The sequence below is a fragment of the Cervus elaphus genome, chromosome 28 (genome assembly GCF_910594005.1).
Source record: "Cervus elaphus chromosome 28, mCerEla1.1, whole genome shotgun sequence".
In the NCBI taxonomy this organism is placed as follows: Eukaryota; Metazoa; Chordata; class Mammalia; order Artiodactyla; family Cervidae; genus Cervus; species Cervus elaphus.
In genome coordinates this window covers 29,118,292-29,133,405 of record NC_057842.1, presented here as the reverse complement: position 1 = coordinate 29,133,405, position 15,114 = coordinate 29,118,292, and the positions used below count along the sequence as shown (strand labels likewise).

Genomic DNA, 15,114 nt, shown 5'->3' with positions numbered 1-15,114 from the left:
ACATACACATATATTATAAACACTCAGAAATGTATGACAAATAACACCATCCTCCCCATTCGTTCAACCTCTATTCTCTTCCCATCGGAAAACCCTATTCATCCTTCCACGTGTGTCCTTCCAGAAAACAACACTGGCACATAGAAGAGTTTATGTATACAAAGCTCTTTGAGTGACCTTTAAAAATGTATAGAAATGAAACTGTACATACTGCATTTTGCTTTTGTTCACTTACTATGTTCTCTATGCCTACCTCATTTTTTTTAACAGGTGCAGTTTATTCCATTAGATGGAGCATAGTGATTTACCTAACTACATCCCTATTGGTCAACATTAAATGAATTCAGGGTGTTACTGCTTTTTTGTTCACAAATTAAGAGTTTTTTGAATTTTACTATTTTATTTGTTTCAGAATAGGCAATATATGCACTCGAAAAAGTGAAAAATCGCTCAGTCACGTCTGACCCTTTGAGACCCCATGGACTGGACCCCGCCAGGCTCCCTTGTCCATGGGATTCTCTAGGCAAGAATACTGGGGTCGGTTGCCATGCCCTCCTCCAGGGGATTTTCCCAACCCAGGGATCAAACCCAGGTCTCCTGCATTGCAGGCAGATTCTTTACAGTCTAAGCCACCACGGAAGCCCAAGAATACTGGAGTGGGTAGCCTACCCCTTTCTCCAGGAGTTCTTCCCAACCCAGGAATCAAATCAGGAACTCCAGCATTGCAGGTGGATTCTTTACCAGCTGAGCTACCAAGGCTGGTTCGCTACAAAAACAATCCCTCTCCACTCCTGTTTTCTGACACCATGCTTGCCTTTTTGAAGGCAGCCACAGTTATACATGCCATAAGAGCATCTTGCTTTTTCACACTTAATAAAACTCCTCAAATGCCTTTTCTATAGCAGCACTCACAGTCTTCAGTGAAATCTTCCATATTCTATCCATTATCACTAGCTCTAGGAAGAACTGAGGCCTTAAAGAAAGGACATTTTGGTGGGAATTTTTGGTTTGCTTATTTCCAAAGTAAAAGAAATGTACTAGAATTCAAAATTCAAGAATTCAGATCTTAGTAAGATACCGAAGAGTTTTTAATAAAAATCAAAGTGATCTACCTTCTATGTCACCCATTCAAGGACCTAACAACACTCCCTACGGAGAAACTTCCTTGTGTCTATTCTCAGTACACTTTCCAGCAATTTAAGCATATTGACAATTACTTTGTCCTCAGTGAAGACAGAATAGCTTCCTTATCACTCCCCAAATGGTGATAAACATGTCTTTAAAAAAAAAATCTCTGCCATATGGGTTTCCATTTGTTTCTCAATATTTCAAAATAGCCCCAACCTTTGATATAACAAATTGGAAAGAGAAACGTTTACACCTAGAAATGAAGCAAAGAGTATCACATGTGGGTACTTTCTAGGATGGGGCACACCGAAGATGAAGAGTGTTCCTGACAGATGCAGTATATGTACAAAGTGTGGTCAGCAAGGGACGGAAAACCTGCTCCGTCTTTATCAAAAAGAAGAAACTGATAACCAAGGGTCTCCAGAGAGTACCTATGTATGCAAATTGCAGTAACGATTCCAAAAAGGATTTATAATATCTTTTTCTCTAATTTTGGAAAATGCTTAAGGGTGCAAATCTTATAGACAAGTTTTGCAATACATCACTATTCTGTTGTAAATTTCTCAGTGCATCAAGAATTGCCCACCTTTCACAAATAATGCTTGCTAGAGTATTCTCACATTATCCACCATACATTTCACTTATAACCGTTCATCCACGCGCAGTTGTACAGATCGCAAATTTTCCAACTGGCGTTATCAATAACTTTGAACCTATCCTCTTTCCCAGCTGTATAAATCAACTCATATGTATTGAGGACTAACTATGTACCATAAATCTGATGGAATACAAAGGAACTTTAAGACTGAGAGATATGCCTTAGTGAACATAAAGAATTAATAATCCATGGTAAATACGCAGTGAGTGACATAGATATGTATGCTGATCAGAATCATTTACGGCTAAAAATAGTCTGAATTTCAGGGATTTGTGTCTTTTGCACGCTCCTGTGATTTCACTATGCAAATAAGAGTGAATGGTCTTAGTGAGGAAAAAATACCCCTGATGAAGATAGGCACTTACATTATGAAAAAACTTAACAAACTGCTCATACTCTGGTACCATTAAGTAATACAAAGAACAAAGCAGTCAAATGCAGAAAATGTAAAATTCATTTTGCTCTCGTTTTTTTCTATCCCATCTTGTATCTTTCCTCTGAGACTACAGGAGGGGGGCAGGAGGAGGAAAGGGGGCATAGACCAATATAAGTTGCAACTAATTATGCAAATTATTTTATCTTTTTGTATTGCCTTACTTTCAAAATAGTTGAAGAATCAGAAACCCCTATCCTGGTTCTAGCTGGATCATGCAAAAGGACACAAGCATGTGTTAAGTAGTCCTAGAAGATTTAGATCAAAAGGGGGCTGAAAAGTCAAAATTTGTTTTTAAATTGTCTATTTCAAGTAGTAGAAAAAAAATTCATTTACGTTCATGTTAGACACACTTGAAAGATGAGACTCTGAGAAGCTAAGCTGAGTGCTCCTCAAGTAGTAAAAGCAGTAACTTCCATTTTGGTGCTACTGCAATGAGACCTGGGTGGGAACTAGTAGATCTAAAATTAAGACTGGATCTTGAATAAATTGCACAGCTAAGTGCAATTTTCTTCTCTTTTCAATTATTTCAGACACCTCTCCTCTAATAGTTTCTGAGATTCTTCCTAAGCACCGCAGGCCCAAGTCTACCCTCCCAGAACCGGTCAGAGTCCAGATGCCAAATATCTGATGCCTCGCCCATCACGCAGCCCAAGCTCAAATCCCCATTCCGTGAGCACATCCCTGAACCTGCCCAGTGTGTGCTTTGGAAGCTGCAGGTCTATCATAAGCAAGTTTTCATATACGCTTATACAATTTTTTTCCCATTTATTTTTATTAGTTGGAGGCTAATTACTTTACAATATTGTAGTGGTTTTTGCCATACATTGACATGAATCAGCCATGGATTTACATGTATTCCCAATCCCCCCTCCCACCTCCCTCTCCATCCCATCCCTCTGGGTCTTCCCAGTGCACCAGCCCCGAGCACTTGTCTCATGCATCCAACCTGGGCTGGTGATCTGTTTCACCCTTGATAATATACATGTTTCAATGCTGTTCTCTCGAAAAAAATGGGCCAAAGAAATAAACAGACATTTCTCCAAAGAAGACATACAGATGGCTAACAAACACATGAAAAGATGCTCAACATCACTCATTATCAGAGAAATGCAAATCAAAACCACAATGAGTTTATACCCTTTTTTAAACCTGCTCCTCACTCTCTTGGTCTAAGTCACGATTCTCAAATGCTGGTGTCATAAGCATCACCTGGGGTCGGAGAGCAGCTGCAGCAGCCTCTTCGCCCACCTCTGTGCCTCTGGACTCTCAGGGGGCAGCAACTGCCTAATCAGGTGCTCAGCTGACCACCATGGTCTCCAGGTCAGGCCAGCAGCTTGCAGGTGGCTGCGCCAAGGTGCCAGAGCACACGGCCCGGATGGCAGAGCTGCAGCACCATGCCAGCTCCTGTACGTGGGTCCCAGCGGGAACATGGGTCAGGCCTGCTGTTCACGAACGGCAGCATCAAGCTTGTGCCACACTCTGTGCCCCAGAGTGAATGACGCACGGAGGGTTTCCAGGGCCTGAAGGAGGACGGGGCCCTGGACCTCACCTTTGAGAAGCCCCCTTAGGGGCTGGAATCTCTGTGTCACCGGCCCTGCTGTGTGTTCTGAACTGGGAGTGAGAGGTGGCCAAAGGGAACCACATGCAGAAGAAAGATGAAAGGGAGACAGGTGCTGTAACTGTGAAGATTTAGACCAACCAGCCAAGAGAGAAAGGGGCCACTCCAGCTCCAGACACACTGCATCTGCCAGAGCATCTGCTACACGTGGCTTCCTGTCCACTGAAAGTCCCCAGCTCACCAGGAAAGCCAGACTCCAGGGAGGTCGATGAGACCCAGGGCCCTGCCCTGCTTCAGAGGAGAATTGAGCCCCAGTGTGGGGACTAGGCTTTTGCCATCAGGAGAGTTCCCAGGTTCAGGCATCAATCTGCAGAGTGGGAAAGCGGGGACAGGGTGGGTAGGGGCAGCTGGTACCGCCGTGCACCTCAGGCCGGTCCTCACCGTTGGCCCCTCGTCCCACGTGCCTTGAGGCGGTGGTGAGGAAAGGAACTTCATCTGTGCTCTGCTCACATGCTCAGGAGGGCTCTGGAAGAAATTCCCTCTGGGGCCTGGACGCTTTATCCAAATCTCTGACCCCAGAATCTCCAGCTTTTGAAAGTGGCTGGAGTAGAGAAGGTGTTTTCCTTTTAAAGAGGGGTATGTAGTAATAACATTTGCCATGCCAGAATGAAAAGTTAAGGCATGAGATCAGGTTGATGGGTTCAACCCACCAGTCACTATATTTCGCAGGATGGAATCTCTCCCAGGTAAGGTCAGATTTTTTCCATGTCGTCTCCACTCCTGAAATAGGGTGCCAGGAACTGTCCCAAGAAATGTGTCGTGATGACAGGCAAAAGGGCTGCTCAGAGGAACAGCTGCCCACTCCCACCCACACAGCCTTCTGAGCCAATACACTCGTTAGATATTTGCTCCCTTAGAAAACCGCACCTTGGGTCCTGCTGTCTCAGGATGCCAACTGGACGAGTTGTGTGCAGGTGGTGTATCTTGAGTATTTTAACTTTTGTCTTAATATAAATATCCTGGCTTTGTGTTTTCATCTAAGGCGCTCATTCCTACCCGGCAGTCTCAGGGATAAGAAGGCAGTGGCCCTGGGTCTGCTCAGCGGGACCCTTTGCTGCTCTCACCACAGAGAACAACTTTTTGGCATATATAGCCCGTTGAACCACCTCATTTTTGCCAAGCAGAGCTGGCTTCTCTGCAATGGTGTCCTCTTTTTATTTTTCTTTAATTTAGTCATTGATGTATTTATTTTTGGCTGTGCTGGGTCTTTGTTGTTGTGTGGGCTTTTCTCTAGTTGCTTTGAGTGGTGGGGGCTACTCTAGTTGCCGTGTGCAGGCTTCTCGTTAACAGCGGCTTCTATTATTGCGGAGGACAGGCTCTAGGTGCCTGGGGCTCTGTGGTGCGCCCCCAACTCTAGAGCCCAAGCTCCACGGCTATGGTGCACAGGCTGGGCCACTCCATGCACCGTGGGATCTCCCCAGATCAAGGACTGAACCACCTGAGCGGGCGGATTTTTTACCATGAAGCCCCCAGGGAAGCCCCTCAAGTGCCCTCTTGAAATCTCTCCACCTTCAATGTTTCAGAGGAAATGAGGTTTTAACTCGGTTGCCCCATGACTTGATCTCCTACTCTTGGAAGACTGGAAATTGGTCTGAACAGGAAAAGGTAGGGCAGAGAGGTTAGGAGAAGCCGAGGCAGGTGAAAGGAACCGAGAAAAAGCAGAGAACGGATGCCAGTTGCCTATGTGATAAAGGTCTCCTGTTCCAGGGCCTCTCAACTCACGACACAGCCCTCACTCTGCATACCAGATCCATCCTTCACTGGATGGAGCCAGGCCTACTGTGCACAATAGGGAGTGTGAGTGTGTGTGTGTGTGTGTGTGTGTGTGTGTGTGTGTGTGTGTGTGTGTGTGTGTGTGTGTGTGTGTTTATTTTAATGTGAGCTGGGAAGGGCAGATGCTAAGAATTATACCTTTGTACCCATTCCGTGCTACCCAGGGATGGATATACAAAGTAAGGACTAAAATCCTTAACCTTTAAAAATTCTAGGCTTTTTCTCCTTGGCTTCCAGAAAGACCACAGCAACGGCTTCTCTGTGATGACAGTAACCAGTGTCCTGCTGTGCAACAACAGTGATTAACTGTTGTGGGAATTAAAAAAAAAAGAACCTCCCTTACACACTGAGATCACCGCAGACCTACCTCACTGTGCCGAAACCAGCGAATGCCATGGAGGGCACTGGAATTCTTGTCTCCCCCAAATGCCACCCCCGCTGCCAGTTAATGCATTTGTCAGGGCTTTGTAGGACTGACAGCATCCTTAAGGCAGAAAGCAAAGAATTAAAGAGCCTCTTGATGAAAGTGAAAGAGCAGAGTGAAAAAGTTGGCTTAAACCTCAACATTCAGAAAACTAAGATCATGGCATCCAGTCCCATCACTTCATGGCAAATAGATGGGGAAACAGTGGAAACAGCAGCAGATTTTATTTGGGGGGGGGTGCTCTAAAATCACTGCAGATGGTGACTACAGCCATGAAATTAAAAGACGCTTGCTCCTTCGAAGAAAAGCTATGACCAACCTAGACAGCATATTAAAAACCAGAGATATTACTTTGCCAACAAAGGTCCATCCAGTCAAACCTATGGTTTTTCCAGTAGTCATGTATGGATGTGAGAGTTGGACTATAAAGACAGCTGAGTGCCAAAGAATTGATGCTTTTGAACTGCAGTGTTGGAGAAGATTCTTGAGAGTCCCTTGAACTGCAAGGAGATCCAACCAGTCCATCCTAAATGAGATCAGTCCTGAATATTCATTGGAAGGACAGATCCTGAAGCTGAAACTCCAATACTTTGGCCACCTGATGCAAAGAACTGACTCATTGAAAGACACTTATGCTGGGAAAGATTGAAGACGGGAGGAGAAGGGGATGACAGAGGATGAGATGGTTGGATGGCATCACCGACTCAATGGACAAGAGTTTGAGCAAGCTCCACAAGTTGGTGATGGACAGGGAAGCCCAGCATGCTGCAGTCCATGGGGTTGCAAAGAGTCGGACGTAAGTGACTGAACTGAACTGAATGGTAGGACTTCAAAAGTCACTGATTTGGTGACTACTGGTTGGCCTACTTAGTGCGGAACTAAAATGTGTGGGTCTTTCTCCACTGTTTGCAAATTTCTATGAAGTAGCTCCTACTACCCAATGGGGTGTATATGCACCAAGAGAAAACTAATCTTTCAAAAACTCTGAAAAAGTGATAACTCCAAAGCTAAAATTTTAGTAGTTCTCTTATTCCCAACTCATTTTTTAAAAGAAAAGCTTTGCATTCTCCTATACGGTCATCTGACTACCTAACTACCAACAAGATTCATATCAGAGGTCAGCAAAATTTTCTTGTTAAAGGATCAGATGGTAAAGATTTTAGGCTCTGTTCACTATAACAGTCTGTCGAAACAACTCAAATGTGCTTTTGTGACTTGAAAACAACCACAGACATGATAAAAATGAATCAGCTGTGTTTCAGTAAAACATTATTTACAAAAGTAGGCAGCTGACTGGAGTTAGCCCATGGGCTATAGTTTGCTGCCTTCTGATACAGACTAAATATATGCTTGAAGAGGTATCTGTGGTCTTGTAATGTTGCCGATATCAAGATAGGGCTATGATTTCTTGTAAATGTAGAATGCCCTCCTTTATTTTCTCCAAGATTCTGGTTGTTGCATATTTTATTTTAAATACAAGCATACACCTAAGACCAAAACATCCAGAGTTCAAATAAATAGGCAGAGAAAAACATTATGCTGTGACCCTCAGATCAAACAATGTTCATGCCTTCATTACTTTATTTTACACATATTTGGGGGATACCTATGATATAAATTACTATGCTAAGTATTACACAGGATGCATATGGGTAAGATTTAGACTCTTTCATTAGAAAGTTAAGAACCCAACAGGGAAAAATAACACATTCATAAGTATGTATAATATAAGATATACAAAGTAACATGTCACAAAAGAAATAAAAATACATTTCTCTAGATGATGGAGAAATTATTCTTGATTGACTTGAGGAAATGTAGAGTTTTGAGAGAGAGATCAAAGCCCTTTTCATGAAGGAAATATGATATATGTACCAGGTCTTATAGTCGTAGGCAAGTAGAAATTAGAAAGGCAATATTGAGAGAAAGGACATAAAAACAAAGAAAACATTTCAGTGGGTTTTGTCATACATTGATATGAATCAGCCATAGATTTACACTTATTCCCCATCCCGATCCCCCCTCCCACCTCCCTCTTCACCCGACTCCTCTGGGTCTTCCCAGTGCACCAGGCCCGAGCACTTGTCTCATGCATCCCACCTGGGCTGGTGATCTGTTTCACCATAGATAGTATACATGCTGTTCTTTTGAAACATCCCACCCTCACATTCTCCCACAGAGTTCAAAAGTCTGTTCTGTATTTCTGTGTCTCTTTTTCTGTTTTGCATATAGGGTTATCATTACCATCTTTATAAATTCCATATATATGTGTTAGTATGCTGTAGTGTTCTTTATCTTTCTGGCTTACTTCACTCTGTATAATGGGCTCCAGTTTCATCCATCTCATTAGGACTGATTCAAATGAATTCTTTTTGACAGCTGAGTAATATTCCATGGTGTATATGTACCACAGCTTCCTTATCCATTCATCTGCTGATGGGCATCTAGGTTGCTTCCATGTCCTGGCTATTATAAACATTATAAACTAATTAAAAAATTAAAAAAAATAAAAAAAAAAAAAAAAAAAACAAAGAAAACAACATAAACAAAAGTCCAATAGTGAAAAAAAAAGCAGAGACTGTATGGGCTAAAAATGAATAATTTGTGCAATCTGAAGCTTATACCGTTTTTGAACCCTATTTAAGAAAAAAATACAACATTACATACAAAAATGAATAACATGTTTGTAATGAGAAGTAACAACAAACGAAATATATATAAAGCAGACAAATACTACAAATATCACAAGATCCAGACACTATGGAACACTTGAATTATGTAACCACCTAACACACCTCTCCCTGGTGACTGGCTAGCCTCATCAATCCTGTCTCCACAGGACGAAGAAGATAACTGGGGCTTTCCTCCAGCATACTTGATCTTACTGTGTTTTCTTGCAATAGTATATAAAAGTTTCTTTCAGCTTCACAAACTATCTACTAATAATGGGTAAAATTTTAGGACAGCTGTCAAATTTAGGAAACTCTTTATGTGATATTTTGGGTCATTTCAAAGCTCTCTGTGCAGTGACTAATTGGAAATATTCCTTGAACTGATGATAAATCTATCATGAGTCACTGATGTCCTCATGTAGTGGCATATAACTAGTTTTATGTTATTTTTGCTGGAAGAAGTATTACATGTCAAGAATTTAAATCTTTTATCAATGTGCTCATATGTCATGCTACATCATCAATCAGATTATTAAACAGTTCAAGAATCTATTCACTGGGGACTTTGCTGGTGGTCCAGTGGCTAAGACTCTGCACTCCCAATACAGGGGGTCCCAGTTCAATTCCTGGTCGGGGAACTAGATCCCACATGCCACAATATAGAGTTCACAGGCCACCACAATGAAGATCAAAGATACCAACTGCCACAATTAAGATCTAGTGCAGACAAAGAAATAAAAAGGACCTATCCATTAAGTTCATTTGCAAAGTAGTTCTTTCCCTTAGTGAATTTAGAGAGCAAACACATATGATGAAAAAGCCTTCAGAAAGGTAATATCTGTTGTCCACTAAACACTGAATAGCTTTAATTACAAATTCTGTATTTCTCCAGTTTGGTGATTTTATTACCTCTTTCAACAATCAACTGCACTAGTAGCACTTCAGTTGTTTTAAATGTTTAAAAAATTTAAACAAAGTATGTACCAACTTACAAGGTCATAAAATTAATACTACATCTGCTTGATGAATAACAAAATTTATCATGATATATTTTTAGTGCCATCTAGTGTTTAAAGGACTTCATAGAGTAAAGTGAAAGTCGCTCAGCTCTTTTCGAGCATGGATTTATACAGTCCATGGAACTCTCCAGGCCAGAAAACTGGAGTGGGTAGCCTTTCCCTTCTCCAGGGGATCTTCCCAACCCAGGGATCAAATGCAGGTCTCCTGCATCACAGGAGAATTCTTTACCAGCTGAGCTACCAGGAAAGCCCTCACAGAGTAAATATTTATTTATTTATCATAGAGTAAATAAACATGCAAACAATTTAGTTTTTAAAATTGTGTCAACATATATTCTTTGATTCTATACCCCAGTCATTCCATCTAAGATTTTATATTAAATCTGACAATAAAAGAATTGTAAGACTATGTGAGTTTACATAAATTAACTGTCATGAAACGAAAGGGATTAAGTCATCCCTTCACTAATTTTATAGGAGATGTCAGTCAAGACATCAGCTATGTAAGACAAATAGACAGGCAAGAAAAGAAAACCTCTTCAATAAATTGTGTTGGAAGAACTGGAAGCTACATGTAAAAAAAATGAAATTAGAATGTTCCCTAACACCATACACAAAAATAAACTCAAATGGATTAAAGACCTAAATGTAAGGCCAGAAGCTATAAAACTCCTAGAGAAAAACATAGCAAAACACTCCTTGACATAAATTACAGCAAGATCCTCTTTGACCCACCTCCTAGAGTAATGGAAATAAAAACAAAAGGGACCTAATTAAAATTAAAAGCTTTCACACAGCAAAGGAAACTATTAATGAGGTTAAAAGCCAATCCTCAGAATAGGAGTTGCAAGCAAAGCAACTGACAAAAGATTAATCTCCAAAATATACAGGCGGCTCATGCAGCTCAATATCAGAAAAACAAACAACCCAATCAAAAAATGGGCAGAAGATCTAAACAGACATTTCTCCAAAGATATACAGATGGCTAACAAACACACAAAAAGATGCTCTACATCACTCATTATTAGAGAAATGCAAATCAAAACTACAATGAGTTACTACTTCACACCAGTCAGAATGACCATCGCCAAAAAATCTACAAACAATAAATGTTGGAGAGGATGTGGAGAGAAGGGAACCCTCTAGCATTGTTGGCAAGAGCGCAAATCGATACAACCACTATGGAAAGTAACATGGAGATTTCTTTAAAAACTAGGAATAAAACTATTTTATGACCCAGCAATCCCATTACTGGGCATATACCCTGATAAAACCATAATTCAATTACTGGGCATATACCCTGATAAAACCATAATTCAAAAAGACACGTGTACCAATATGTTCATTGCAGCACTATTTACAATTGCCAGGATATGGAAGCACCCTACACATCCATCGACAGATGAATGGACAGATGTTGTACAAATGTACAATGGAATATTACTCAACTGTAAAAAGAAAGGCAATTGAGTCAGGTGAACTGAGGTGGATGAACCTAGATCATGTTATATAGAGTGAAGTAAGTCAGAAAGAGAAAAACAAATACCCTATATTAACACATATAGGATGTGTTAGAATCTAGAAAAATGGTACCGATGAACCTATCTGCAGGGAAGGAATGGACCCAAAGGTAGAGGACAGTCTTGTGCACACAGGAGGGGAAGGAGGGTGGGACACACCCAGAGAGTAGCACTAACAGATACACACTACCACGTGTAAACTAGCTAGCTAGTGGGAAGCAGCTCTGTAGCACTGGGAGTTTAACCAGGTGCTCCTGTGATGACCAAGCGAGGTGGGACGGAGAAGCCAATGGCAGCCCACTCCAGTACTCTTGCCTGGGAACTCCCAAGGACGGAGGAGCCTGGTGGGCTGCAGTTCATGGGGTCGCGAGGAGTCAGACACGACTGAGCGACTTCACTTTCACTTTTCACTTTCATGCATTGAAGAAGGAAATGGCAACCCACTCCAGTATTCTTGCCTATAGAATCCCAGGGAAGGAGGAGCCTGGTGGGCTGACGTCTATAGGGTTGCACAGAGTCGGACACGACTGACGTGACTTAGCAGCAGCAGCAGAGAGGTGGGATGGGGGGAGGGGGGAGGAAGGCTCAAGAGGGAGGGGATTTATGTATCACTTCAGTTCAGTTCAGTTCAGTCGCTCAGTCGTATCCGACTCTTTGCGACTCCATGAATCGTAGCACGCCAGGCCTCCCTGTCCATCACCAACACCCGGGATATATGTATACTTAGGGCTAATTCGCATTTTTGTGCAGCAGAAACCAACATAACATTGTAAAGCAATTATCCTCCAATTTAAACACACACACACACACACACACACACACACACACACACACAAAGGGACTCGTTTTCAGTGTAATGTCCAGATAAAATGTTTCATACAGTCTTAGGTCGAGAAGGATATGTTTGAATCAAACCCAGTTGAACTTAAACTGTTATGTGTTATCTCTTTAAATAAAAAAAAATGATTAACTTTATAGCTCTATTAAAAGTTTTATAAAAAGTTTTACTTAGCCACCTGCTGCTGTCTCCGCTGACTCCGCACCATTCCTTGTGATGGACGAAAACCGTGTTCAAGGTTGAGAGCCCGCTGTGGTCTACAGCCGGACGCCAAGGACTTATATTAAGTACTGGATCACATCTGTCAACCGCGAAGCCAGGTTCACGTGCTTCACCCTGCAGGCCGCCCAGCAGGTGTCGCAGCTCGGGGTCCGGCTCGGCTGGGACAGGAACAACCGCTCCAGGCTGAGCCCTGCCATGCTGGACTGCACCTGTCCTGGGCCACCTGCACCCGCCGCAAGGAGGCCAGCTACAACCACTGGCTGACGCCCGCAGCCCTCGTTAGCCTGAGTCTGGACACCGAGGGCCAGGAGCTATTCGCGACCTTCAGCTCACTGCCCCTGGTGGTGCTCGACGACCGCCTGTTCTCCGACTCGAGCATGATCATCTCTGAACCTGCAGGAGGTGTCACAGCACTCACAGGCTCTGCAGGAGCTACTGTGGGCGCTCTTGGAGACTCTGAGCCCTCTCGGCTCTGCCTGTATCCCCCGGAGTTCCTCGCAACTAACTAACCAGAGCGCGCACGCCGACGACGTCCTCCCGGGCACGCGCGCGCACGCAGCAGCCGGAGGAGACGTCCTCGCGGTGTGGACCGCGAACCCTGAGCGCTTCTGCCAAGTGCTCCTGGGTCTCAGTGACACCGCTGAGAGCCTGCTGCACGCCGTCCAGCTGGGCCTGGAAGTGTTGCCCTCCACGCTCTCCACGGTGGCCAGCGTCTTGAAGGGCTGCGCTTGCCTTGGTGGGTACCCACGGACCACGCCGGTGCCTGGGGCCCTGCAGCTCATGTGGCAGCGCCGTATTTCTGTGGGTGGAGACGACTATCAGTCCGGCCAGACCAAGATCAGGTTCGTGCTCACGGACTTCCTTATTGTCTCTGGCCTCAAGACCTTGTCCATCGTGAGCTACAGCCACCTGGCAACAATGATGGGCAGAACCGGTCGGCGCCAACACAGTTCTGCTCCAAGGAGGTGTCCAAGAGCAGCGTGGTATATGATGTGCTGGTGCCCGGCGACGCTGCTCTCTACTTGCAGGGCGAGGAGCCGGATCACTGCATGGTCATCAAGCACGTGCTACACGTGGGCGACAGCAAGCGTGTCCTGGATGAGTACACAGCAGAGCGGATGCTGGGCGGTACCAATAGGCTGGAACTGCACAACACGTTCGAGGACTCGCTCCTGGCCAACCCCTCACGCCGGAACCTGGAGCCGCTGCCAAAACATGCCGGCACGTGATCTTCTGCACAGATGTCAACCCAGAGCTACAGAGCTTCCAACTGGTGCTGTCGCTGCTCGGCTTGGCTTCTTCTTGCAAGCACAGCTTGGGCGATGGCCCAGCCCGGTGGCCAACCCACTCTTCCGCCAGCACCAACTGCATTGAGAGTACCCTCAGAGTCTGCGTGGGGCTCCCACTGCAGAACCACGTGCTTCTGGAGCGCGAAATGAAACGCCCTGTCCTTAAGCGAGTTGGGCTTGTGGCCACTGCCTGGCCTGTGCCTTGTAAGAAAGGAGCAGCGCCCACCTCCCCCAATGGCTTTACTGGTGACACCAGTGGGCACTCCAAGCAGAGGCACCCCAGATGCCCACCGCCTAAGCCCATGACCATACAGCTACTCCTCAGGAGCCCCGAAGAAATAAAGCTAGTGCCATCCCAGGGACAGAGGAGCCTGGCAGGGTTACAGTCCAATGGGTCATAAAGAGTCGGGCACGATTGAATTGACTTAGCACCTATTATCAAAAAAAAAAAAAGTAATAAAAAGTTTTACTTAGTAAATCAGTAGGTTTATGATAACCAAAACCAAATGTTTAAGTTATTTAATCAAAACACAACTTGCTTGATATTTAGTATTTTATCCATAACAAATAATGCCAGGTTAACAAAACAGAAATTTATTTAAGCTGTGTTGTTATGTGTGTGTGAAACATAAAACTAAAAAAGAAATTTCTGCAGTCACCACGAGAAACAGCAAGGGATACCGGTAACAAATTTGTTCTTTCTCTTTTTTTACTATTAATTCGTTGACTATATAAAACAGCTGAATTTAAAAAAATAAAAATAAAAAAAATAAAACAGCTGAATTTACATGCTATTAAATTCATCTTGCTCTTAGAATCAGAGGATAAGACTGAGACAGTGAAAACAAGTTACAGATTTTGAAAAGTGATACATACTACAGATACCACAAGATCCAGAAAATATCATCATCATTATATCCTCAGCTAAAAAAAAAAAATCAGAGTAGGAAACTGCACTCCCTTAGGCTCACACCAGCCTTTGTAAGGATGCAGCAATGCCCCGAAACATGGATTCTCTCTGGACTAAAGTTAGTGCTTTTAAGTTGAAGTCATGCTCCCACTTGGGTCCTGGGAGACACACGTAACACACGTCTCAGTTTGCTTGTGTCTGCAGAGGCAGTCACTCCCAGAATGCTCAATCTAGGCCAAGCCTGCAACAGGCCAGGAGCCACTCTACCATGTATAATAAGAGTATGTCTTTATGGTCCCCCAGGAAGTTATGGAAACAAAGGATAAGTTACTTCAAGAAGTTAACAATCAACAGTGTGACATACTGAACGCCAGTCAATCCAACGGGAGGAAAAAGAAATGTGGTAAAAGGCAAGTGAGTAGTGTCTGGCTGGAAATTCCCTTTTTTGACACTGAATCTTGGAGAGCACCAGTAGCAGTAGGTGTGTGTGGGTGTATGTGCAAATCTGTGTGTATTAACTGCCAAGCAGCACAGATAAGCCACTTTGACTGGTAGCCCAATAGAGTACATTTTGCTGTGAATTCCTCTCTGATCCAAAAGCATATAT

The 15,114-nt window shown here is 43.5% G+C and overlaps 1 pseudogene; it reads left to right on the top strand.

Annotated features, from left to right (window-relative positions):
• Positions 1-4,602: 4,602 nt before the first annotated feature.
• LOC122685251 lies at positions 4,603-13,895 on the top strand (annotated as a pseudogene).
• The last annotated feature ends 1,219 nt before the right edge of the window (positions 13,896-15,114 follow it).